Raw genomic sequence first — 11,530 nt, 5'->3', positions numbered from 1 at the left:
TTAGAGGTTAGTACTAGTAGTTATTAAAACTGTACCTACCTAATTAGACTTTTCGGATATCAAAGTATATTGTAACGCTTGTTAAAATATATTGCTGTTTATGTTTTTAATGTTATTGTTAGCGTTTACAGAATTTTATATAAGTTATTCGATAGAGGAAAGTCATAGTAAAGTTTGCAAAAATAATCTTTATAGATGAAATCTTCGGTTAAATTGAAATGCAGTTTGGTACAATACACACGGTAGAGGCGTCATGCACTGCTGCAGACATCTGCTTGATTTATCTCAACAAAGAAAGCAATTTTGACTCTTCCGATCGTGGACTTCCTAGCGAATATTTCGAAGTTAAGTTTTGCTTGTAAATGTTTATCAATTTATTTATTTCGTTGTTATTTATTACTAGCTGTTGCTCGCGACATTGTTCGCGTGATGTTACTCACTGATAATTTAGCTTTATAATGGTGACAGAATTTTCAAAATCAGCCAAGTACTTTTGATTTATTTCAATTCATAAAAAATACAAAACTTACCTTTTTACAATATTAGTATAGATATTGACAATTAGTAAGAATTTTCTTAATTACTATATCGAAAAAACAATTTAGAAATATATATTCATATTTTTAAATTTTTAATATATAACAAAACAAAAATCCTTTATCGTGTTCGATTAAGTATTCTGTTTATTTTAAAATTCCTACGATTATGGGGCACCGTGTTTCCGACGCTACATTGATTTACGAACTCTACTAACAAAGGGTCATTTTAAAAGGGACCCTAAAGGATTTTTCTCGTCCCCTGTTACGGATATTTTTCCTTGTTCATTAAATTAAACAGAACTTAGTAATGTTTAAATTACTTTATAAAAATAGCATTTAAGTGGTAAAGGTTTGGTATTAATGCTCTGCCTGGAATACAAAAATAGCCGCTTTTTGTTTTACAAATAGAAAACCATAATAACCTTGTGGTTAAGATTTTGTCTGATAGAACGGAGTTACACTTGTCCGTCCTTGGTTAAACAAAATAATTTGTTTCTTTTAAGACAACATGAGCTTTAAGTCGATTAAATAATCTTTTCTATAATTTATTAAAAACGGTTATTTTAACGAGTTGGAAGAGAAATTTTCTGGCTGTCGTCTTCAGTGTTGAAAGAAACTTTTGCCGCTACATTTGCAAAGCTTCGAGAGAAACTTGAATTATTAATTGCTTGCAGTTAAAATCATAATAATTCAATATATACTCTCTTTTGTTAGTTTAACTGCTTGTATAAGTTTCGAATTAGCAACGCAATATTTCTTGATTCAGTAATATAAACTCTACTTCGCTTCGGTTACCATTTATTAGTAGTGCAAATGTTACATGTAGCATTCAAGCAATCTTTACGTAGTGTAAGATTGAGCACTTTTCAGTAAACTATCGCACAACTTTTTAGTCTCCCTTAGATTCCTATGAGCTTATATGGAGGTGCGCAAACTACTCGATTTTAATTGTGCAACTAAACAATTGAATTGGCTGAAAAACAATCGAGTATCGATATTTGCACCACATTTGCGATAGTTTACTTAAAGCTCGCTCTTACGGAGAACGGAGCGACCAACTAGCCGCTTATTACACCGAACATGGTCATACACACACGACATCACGCAATGGTGGGTTTTTAAAAATCTTTTTTCGAAGTTCGACGATCATTCCGGCAACTTGGATAACCGGTGCTCTTTACGAACCACTGGCGTATGTCTTAACTCGTTTGTATTTTATTTATATGAAAATAAACAGGGAACAGAAAAATTAGTCTGTCAAGTTTGAAGATAAAGTAGGCAACTGCGATAGAAATGAGATAAGGCTATGAAGGGGATATTACTGTGAAAGATTCTACAATAAATTTCTCCCGAAGGCGGCAGTGAAATAAGAAAGGGAAGCCATTACTTATTGGCACAGAAACAATTGGAAATAGGAACTGTATTAAATAATTGCATTATTTGTACATGTATTTTATTCTTTAAAGTTTTCGTATACGTTTAGTTTATTTCAAATGTGCTAATTTTTTTTTTTATAATTCTGAACTATCTCAATATTTTGATGCATTATGTTCTACTGCCGGATCCTCTAGGAATCTGTTGATATGCCATTTTTTAAAATTCGAATAAGTCTAGAAAAAAATAGCCTCCACACTAGTCTTTTGTTATGCTTAGAAATTGGGCAAACTTTATTTCTTATACGGCTAAATATGATTAGAAACATCTTCAATGGTAAAAACGTAAACGCACCTATTACCGCCAGTTTATGCATTACATTGTTTTTTTTTTTAATTAAGACCACTAAAAACTTAATTCTTACTCTTATCAATATAAATGCAAAACTTTAGATGGATGTTTGTTAGAATTTGTTGCCTAAACGACTGTACGGATCTCAATGAAAATTGACATAGATGTAGAGGATAGTCTGGTAGACCACATAGGTCGTTTTTTAATTCCACGTGGACGAACTAGCGGGCGAAAGTTAGTTAAGAATAAATTCTAAAACTTTTAATCGTACACCTTTGCATTGTTTATTATTTACGTAAAGCTTTAAATTAATTCATAACAATACACTCATTACTGGCTTCATAATCCTTTTGGTCTGAAATCTCTTTTGTCCGCGACAACTTGAAATTAAGTCTGTCGGCGACACGGGCCGGTTATTGTTCGCATCTGAAATTAACTGACTTCAAGCACCTTACACACTTTACAAGTTCTTATATCATAAAACTTTGAAAATGGGTTCATAAAAACTAGCTTTCATCCGCGACTTCACCTCGTGGAATTAAAAAAATTACTCACTTCTTGTTCCATGCCTATGTATTCTTATGCCAGATTATGCTGTAACTCTATACCAATCCGAGATCCGTTCAGCAGTTTAGGTTACAAACAGTCTAAACTACTAAACGGATCTTGATGAAATTTGGCATAGTCTGAAAGAACATATAGGCCACTTTTGTTTTTCTTTAGCTTCACGCGGACGGAGTCGCGGGCAAAAAAGTTTGTTAATGTTCATATTTAAATTTGGAACGATTTTTTTTTAAATGAAACAAAGTCATTCCATGCAAATATTTCATCCGCAGTGAACCCCGCTATGGACATTTACCGAATCGTATATTTTTAAGAGCTTCATTCCTCTTGTTTAATTCCATTTTAAAAGTTTCCGGCCGGCAACTTGGGCGATAATTTTGAGAAGTTCCCCGCTCATACTTTGTTACTTTGTAATTTACGTCTGGCCTTTGTAATTGTTTCATACTTCTAGAAACGAGTTATTTATAATGGCATCCCGTTTTATCTCGACTGAGATCATAAAAGTATTTTAAAAATTTTACAAAGTTAAAGTTTCTACATTTGTTAATCAAATTGTACGGATACTTTGTTTCTTGAATATCGCTTTGTATTCATATTTCATTATTTACTTAACTAGTATTTTATATCTTTGACTTGATGTTGTTTGCGTGATTTTGGCCTTAATATAAAATTTTATGAATAGGTATTTGGATACCAAATTTTTTCAACCTTATTTATAGGTGAATAGCGTGAACAAATGAATTCTTCAACATTGTTAGATACAAACAACCAGAAAAAGATAAAGGGTATAGTATTAATTTTTCTTTGGCACAAAGAGAAAACTTATCAAAACATGGTCTTAAAACTGATGAGCCGTTTTTAATTTATTTATATAGGATTGTAGCCATCTTACTATTTCGAAGTATTTTATATCGATTTGACTATTTCTGGGGGATACTATCCTCTTTAGCGTAACCAAAGAAGGTTTACGCTTTATTTATTCAACTCAATTAATAATAAGCTACACATATTAGTTTAGTTATTTAACTGACTGTTTGACATGAGCATATCCGTTTCTATCAATTACCAAGGTATCCGATGAGTAATATGATAAATTTCTGATAGGAAAGACCACATCAAGGAGTTACTAAAGAATTATTTCAGAACCGAGAAGTCCGTATAAAAAAAAACAAAAGCGAGTAGCCTATGTTTTGTTCCAGCTATACATCTGTGCCAAATTTCATTGAGATCCGTTCAGCAGTTTAGGCTACAAACTCTACCAAACATCCATCCATCTAAACTTCCACATTTATAATATTAGTAAGATTAACCATTATTTTTGGTGACAAGTGTACATTTAGATTTATTTTTCTTTACTAAATGTTTTATACAGCACAACTAAACCTTACATAGGTTCTTTATTTAACAATTTTGCTGATTGTAAATAAATGAAATGTTCGAAGTATGTCACCTCCATACTGTTTTTATTCATAGCTCTTTGCTACATTGGTGTATTTACGCTGAGGTTTTCAGGCGCCCTCTACACGACAGAGTGGAAAATGCGGTCAGTTTCCGTCACCTAGTTGATTAAGTTATGGATTATGCGAGTTAATTAAGTTACCTTTGTCACCTTATATGTGAATTTTAGTTTACGTATTTACTTAGGAACGATAATGTTATTTATTAGTAACTATGTACTTATTAATAACGGAATTTAGTAGCGTGAAAATTTGTCCATTAAATTGTATTGAACTTTGGAATGCAAATGTATTTGTTATTTTACTACTACTACTTACTAATTTTAGAAAAGAGAAAGTTTAGATAGATGTTTGTTAGAGTTTGTAGTCTAAACTGCTAAACGAATCTCGATGAAATTTGACATAAATGTAGAGAATAATCTAGAAGAACACATAGGACACTTACGTTTATTTATTTTAATAATTAAACAAATAATTCGAACGTAATTAAATACGCTCTATATGAGTTACTTAGTACACATACAAAATACTCGCAAAAGCTCGTTGATTTAATAATATTGTAAAAGTTTTGCGCGCGGCCTGTTTTGTAACAATTTTTAAGGTCTTCATACTTTACCTAACTTTATAATTTAACTCTGACCCTTTTTAACACTTTGTTCAACAAATCATTTAGAGACATACAGTTTTAAACAGAAAATTAAATTTGATGTATTTTTATTTAAAATTTAGATTTTGAATTATAATAAAATATAATATTTAATGTGCGCACTTAAGACATTTCATTATCAAGCGAATTTCAGTAATAGTTATATGTTTGCAAACGATCTCAACATCAAAAATAACTACGTTACAAAAATAAAAACCAAGTAAAAGCTAAATTATAATTTTGCCTTTTCATTTCAAATAGCAACTTTATTCTACGGTTGTTGTCTTGTTAAAAATATGTGAAAACGTGCGCTGAATACGAAATAACTGTTACGTCCGATTTGTAGAGTGGGTCATATATGCATCTAGACTGAACCAAGCAATTGCGATAACAAAATATGTCGACAGTACGGCAATGGTAAAAAGTTATTTATTTGGGTTTATTGTTGCGAAGTGAGTTGCAATTGACGACCTGACCGAGTACTTTTGAATTTTTAGCAACTACAAAGTGAGGTTCGTGTACAGCGTTCTATGACTGTTAGTCAATCCCGACTTATACCCGTGTATATTGACCCTTAGATATGGTCGAAAGTATTGAAAAAAATTCAAAGGCAATTCGAAAGTATTGAAAAAAATATGGGCACCAAAAATTGACCGCAGCACGTTTCTACCATTTGTTTTCCTGCGGACTTCTCAACGAAATCCCCGGTGAAATTGTCTGCCTCTTTCCATTGGTTTTTTATTGCGGAAAGCTTGCGATGGTCGGTGTACCCTAATACTTTTTCTATGTTAGTACTTAGGTACGGAAATATAGATAGTAAAGTGATACTTTTGATTATTGAACAGTTACAATAATAATCTATATCTATACTAATATTGAAAAGAGGAAATATTTGTTTTTATTTGCATTTTTGTGTGTATTGAAATAACTCAAAAACAACTGGACAGATTTTGAAAATTCTAACACCATTAAAAAGCTACGTTATTGCTGAGTAACATGGACATTTTAATTTTACGTGGACGAAGCTGCGAGCTACAGCCAGTTTAATAATAAATTATTTTTGCCATTTTATATTCGTAATTTGTCATAAGTAGACAAGTTCATCACGTTATTTATTGAAGTATTATGGTGACGTTTGTTTTCCTTCCAATAATTTTACAGTGACAAATACTAGACATAATCGCCAAAATCAATTAGTAAATTAAGCCTCCCGCGATTTGTCTCGATGCCGCATATTGACGGGCTTATATCGGATCAGAAATGTACCGCAGATCGGCTTACGAGTAAAATAGTATCAGAGTTTATATCGAGTAATATGTAATACTAATTATAATGACACGCAAGTTTGCTACTGCAATATGTCAGGCGCCAGCTTCCTCGGAAAAGACAACTCCGTTGAATTTTATTAAATTGAATAAAACAATGTAAACATTTGTACGTTCACAGATTGTGGCAAATGGTATGGAGTATTAGAAAACATTACAGGTTTAGTATTTTGTGTCATGTACTTTTCTATAAGTGACAGGGGCAAACGAGGGGATTATCGAAGCCCGTGGAAATCCGCAATACTAGAGTAACTGAAAATAGTAGAATTGTATTGCGGGCTTTGGTAATTTTTGACCGACTTCCCAATAGAAGGAGGTACTTGATTCGTATTTTTTTTTACTTAAAGTCACTTACAGGTCAGATTTTCCTATCAAGACCCAGTATGAATATTTAAAGATGTTTGCCTCATCAAATATGTATTTTCATTTTTGCCCTTCGCCTTTTACGATGTATCGATTTAGCAACACTTTCTGGAACCTTCTTACGTACGTCTTGTTCGGCATTTGAGATAACATTAATAGACATTTTTACATGATGTACCAAACATTATCTTCTTATTCGCAATATTAAGTTTTTATACATTGGCGCCGCTTGAGGAGGGAGGGGGCAGAAGAGGTAGCATATGAAGGTGTCACCTTAGAGAATCGAAAAATGCAAAATAGATGTGAAAACTACCTCGAATAAGATCATATAATTGGTAGCAATCCCACCCCCAGACCTGGCTTTGAACCCAGCTGGTGACTGTTTTCATATTAGAGAAGCAAATGCACTATGAATATTTATTGTTCATAGCTGTCGGGATTCTTATATGCACTTCAACAAAGAATGTAACCGTCAGTTGTTTATTGCAATCTCTTGCATACTCTTTAAAAAAAAACAAAGACAACAAACTTGGATAGTGGAAACACAGAGTAGTGTTATCCGACTGTAAGCTAAATTGGTCGGTGTAACACGTTTCGGTTACGGTGTGACGGTATTCTTTCACCGGCGAGTTTTGTGGAAACGTGACGTCACGTACTCCCCTCGGGACGTAGCGCAGTGTTGCCAATTTTTCACACATTCTTTTTTAATCTGTCCAGTATACTGTGTAGTTTTGATTCCTCACTTGACTCTTTTGTTTTACGTTCTATTTTCAAAAACTTACCACAATGTTGAATGCACTAATATGTTAAAAGAGTTCACTAATTAAAAAAAAAACTTTCACTAGTAAAAAATCAGTAATTAAGCGATTTTATACCGCGCTATGATAGAAACCGAGTAGAATCTTCACAAAAAGAGTAATGAATTTGGAAAGTACACAAAAGAAATGTAGCAATTAGCACTGTTTATGTACTTTTTGTGTTATAATTATGACTGTAGTAATATTACGACTGCTTTCCCTTCATATTAGATCTATTAGATATTAAATATTATTGTGGCTTGGAGTATAATACGTACACCCTCGCCTCACGTTCCGCGATAATAAAATACGTTAGCATTGTTACGTGAGAGATATAGGGTTGTCACTTCTACAAGTTTTAAACTAGGTTTCAGAAGTTTTCATTTATTTTGTCATTGTCTAGCGATTCATTAGTGTCAGGTTGACCTAAGTTTCTATGGAGTACAAATTACATAATCCGGAATCGCAATTTATGAATTTATCGAACGGATAACATTAACGAATGGTTAAACGTAGCTAAGACCATAGAAGAAACAGGATATTAGTCGAATTATTTGTCGTCGTAGTAGACGAATTAAATTGCAGTTTTCTTTTTCTTTTTTTTTTAATGTTGACAGCCCTATAAGGATGTATTGTGTGACGTTGACGTTGACTTCCAATCAATGGTCCGCCTCCGCTACTGTGAAATAACACTTTCGTTTTCTTTGCTATTGTTAGCACGTATGTAATTCTTGGTGAAAATCAATGAAGACAGTTCATTTACTTTTGTATTACATTTACATATTAGCTGTTGCTTACGGGACTTCCCCGTGAAATTAAAAAACATAGTCTAAGAGACTGATAACGTAGCTTTTCAATGGTGAAAGAATTTTTTAAATTGTTCCCGTAGGTTTTGAGTTATTTCAATACATACGAAAATACAAATGTTTCTTTTTTATAATATTAGTATAGATCATTATATAATTGCGTAATATTATATATTATAAAGAGGATAGATGCACGAGTATGTTTGTAACGAACAAACTAAAACTCTAATAGATTGGTTTTATAAATTCTTTTACCGTTAGGCTACATAAACCTTTATTGACATAGGTTTTATTTATTTAAAAAAATAAATGTCTGCTAGTTAAAAAACATAAAATCTTAAGAACAAGAAAAATATGTCTGTGCTTAAGCGTAAGTTATTTAAATTTTAATGAAAAAGTACAAAAAAAGGAAAGATTTTAAGCTCGGTAACCCTTTGTGCCTGTTTCGGATTTCTTTGTGTAAGTCTCGAATCAAAGGGCTGTCCGGTGCACAAAGCGAGAGGCAAAGGTCCCTATCTGATGTCACCCGAAGATATATTAAACGAATAAAAAATGGTGAGCTCTTATAGTGTTTGGGCGACGTTTTACTTAAATTTCATACAGATATAACTATGATTTTGTAAAAGGTTGCAGATTTATACGGTAATTTTCTGTTTGTAAAAGTATTAGTAGTTTTTTTTTAATTTACTAATATTTCTTTAACCATTCTAATTAAGCTCTAGGCTTGTGCTATAGTTTACGAAAATAGTCGAATGCCGGGATTTGAACCCTCGACCACGTGATCTGAAATCCGTACCCCTAACTGTTTTAATGTTATTTGAAGTGTACTCGTGGCCTTGTCAATTAACACGATACATATTGAAATGTCGTTTCAGTATACGGCCGTACCTCACAATACCTTACAATACCAGCATTCTATCATTATTGTCACTTAACTAAGACGTTTCCATCGTAATGAAGAAATACTCTCCTCACGTTACTGCAGTACAAATATATTACGAGTATTATCAAAGCAAAACTAAACTAGTTTGGAACTTAGTCTTCCTTCGTCACGTTTGTGTGAATAAACAATGTTAAGCAGATGCAGTGTTTGTGCAGTGTGAATAAAGCTTAAAATCGTGTAAACAGATACATTAATGTGTATACAGCTTAATTGTGTCTTAGAAGAGTAAATAAGTATGCTTTATACGTATGCTTGAGTAAGATTAACTCGCGCTATTCATTTACTGTTTCCGCTTCTACTGCAGCGCTGCAAGGCTGTGGTTTATTTGATTTATTTTTACTTGTAAAAAGGTTTTATATAAATTTAACTCTACAGTCTACTATATACAGATGTCTGGTTCCCAGGTTTGAAGCTATTGGCGTTTGGTGATCACAGTCGATTACCTCAAGAACTATAAAGTCGCATTTTCATTGGTGGTTATTCAGCAAGGAGTGCGAGAGATTTCTTGTTCAAGCATGCCATAGAGTCAATGCAGTTTTTGAATACTTTCTTACTGAGCAATATTTTCGTTAACTGTTTCTCCGCAAGAGGCTTACTAAGCAAGCCAAAAATAATTCCATCGCTCGTAAACATCGACTATTTTTATCAGTCGTTTGGTTAGGTTTTGTTGCTAAGTATACTAGTATGATACAGACTTCATTATTTTCTTCAAGTTTACTATATAAATACATACTGTATGGCAACTTTCTACTGTCATGGAGAGGGAGAGATGCCAGCAAGGTAGTCTGATCAGAGCAACCAACGAGAGCGGACGTCACCAGCATTTACACATGTAAATAGAAAAATGTGAATGATTGTTCAGGAAATATTAAGATCTACATATAGGTTAAATTAAAACATTTAAGTTTTACAACAGGGTACCAAGTCCAAGTACAAGTTTTGCTCGGAATTCGAAATTCTTCGTGTCGACTGCAGGTTTCCCGTAATACTTGTTTAAAATTTAAGTCCTTTAGCTGGTTTGTCGGTTTTAATATTTGTAAATAAATTTGATACTCAAAATTTAATTCTACTTATTTATTATTATTGTTATTTCATAACCATACTAATATTATACATGTGAAAGTTTAGATGGATGGATGGATGTTTGTTAGAGTTTGCAGTGTAAACGGCTGAACGAATTTCTTTGAAATTTGGCATTAGATGTAGAGGATAGTCTAGAAGAACACATAGGCTATTCACTTTAGTTTTTTTTAATTCGATGCGGACGGAGTCGAAGGCAAAACCTAGTTAGTGATTATTCTATTAGTATATTCGGATTATCTCACGTAAAAAACGCGCTAGCCGTGGAGTTGCGGAAACCGTAGCCTCTACCATTACTACATACACGGATTAGTATAATTTACACGACATTTTAATTTGAACTGTCGTAGACGATGTATAAAGCCACTATTGCTATCCCTTTTAATTCCAACATAGAAGAGAGATGACTATATTGTAGTTACACAAGTTTTTCGGTAGTGGAGACATGCTGTAAGATTAGAAAACATTGAACATTTTGTGGAATGATCTTTAAATTTTAATGGCTCAGGTTTGAGGCTTGCGCCTGGAATCTGGAAACACGCCAAGAAATAGTTTTCGTTCAAAAACATAAATTTATATACATGAGAATTTCAATTTCACATTTTGAGAAGAATAGAAAATGTTGATAGAAAATTTATTGCTTAGTAAAAAATCTTATTACGATAAGAATTCTTCTTACGTCATTTTTTAAACATAAATAAACCATCGCTTGACCATGATTCCAACTAAGCTAAGTGAAGACGCGGTCGAAGGATCGCGCTGGCTCAATAACTGCCGATTATTGCCGATATTAAGACGTCATTGATAAACTACCTCAGTCCTTTACTAACTGTAAAAAACAAAAACATTGTTTGCAATACATTCTATTTTAAACTTACATCAAACCCTTTTATACTATGAGTAGCGCAAGGTATGGATTTTCTGGCAAAACAGTAATATGGAGGCCTAATTTAAGTTCCTTTCTCTTTACCGCCCTTTTCTTATAAGGAGAGGATGGGAAGGGGAAGTGGATTTGCCGGTGGAGGAGATGCATAGGAAATGGAAATATCAACTTTATGTGTGTATCCTCCTCCGTCGGATAAGGGTAAGCAACGCATCTGCAATTGCGGATGTCTATGGGCAGCGGTCGCTTCGTTATTTTGGCGGATTTAGGTCGCCGCTTGCTCGTTTGCTACCTTATGTTATAAAAAAAATGCATAAGCTCACAAAATGCAATCTTAGGCGATAAATACTGCAGTATTGATACTTTATAGTGAAACATATAACCATTTTGACGTCCATAACA

This window comes from Papilio polytes, unplaced genomic scaffold (genome assembly GCF_000836215.1).
Source record: "Papilio polytes unplaced genomic scaffold, Ppol_1.0 DF824158.1, whole genome shotgun sequence".
Classification (NCBI taxonomy): Eukaryota; Metazoa; Arthropoda; class Insecta; order Lepidoptera; family Papilionidae; genus Papilio; species Papilio polytes.
This window is presented reverse-complemented; position numbering follows the sequence as displayed.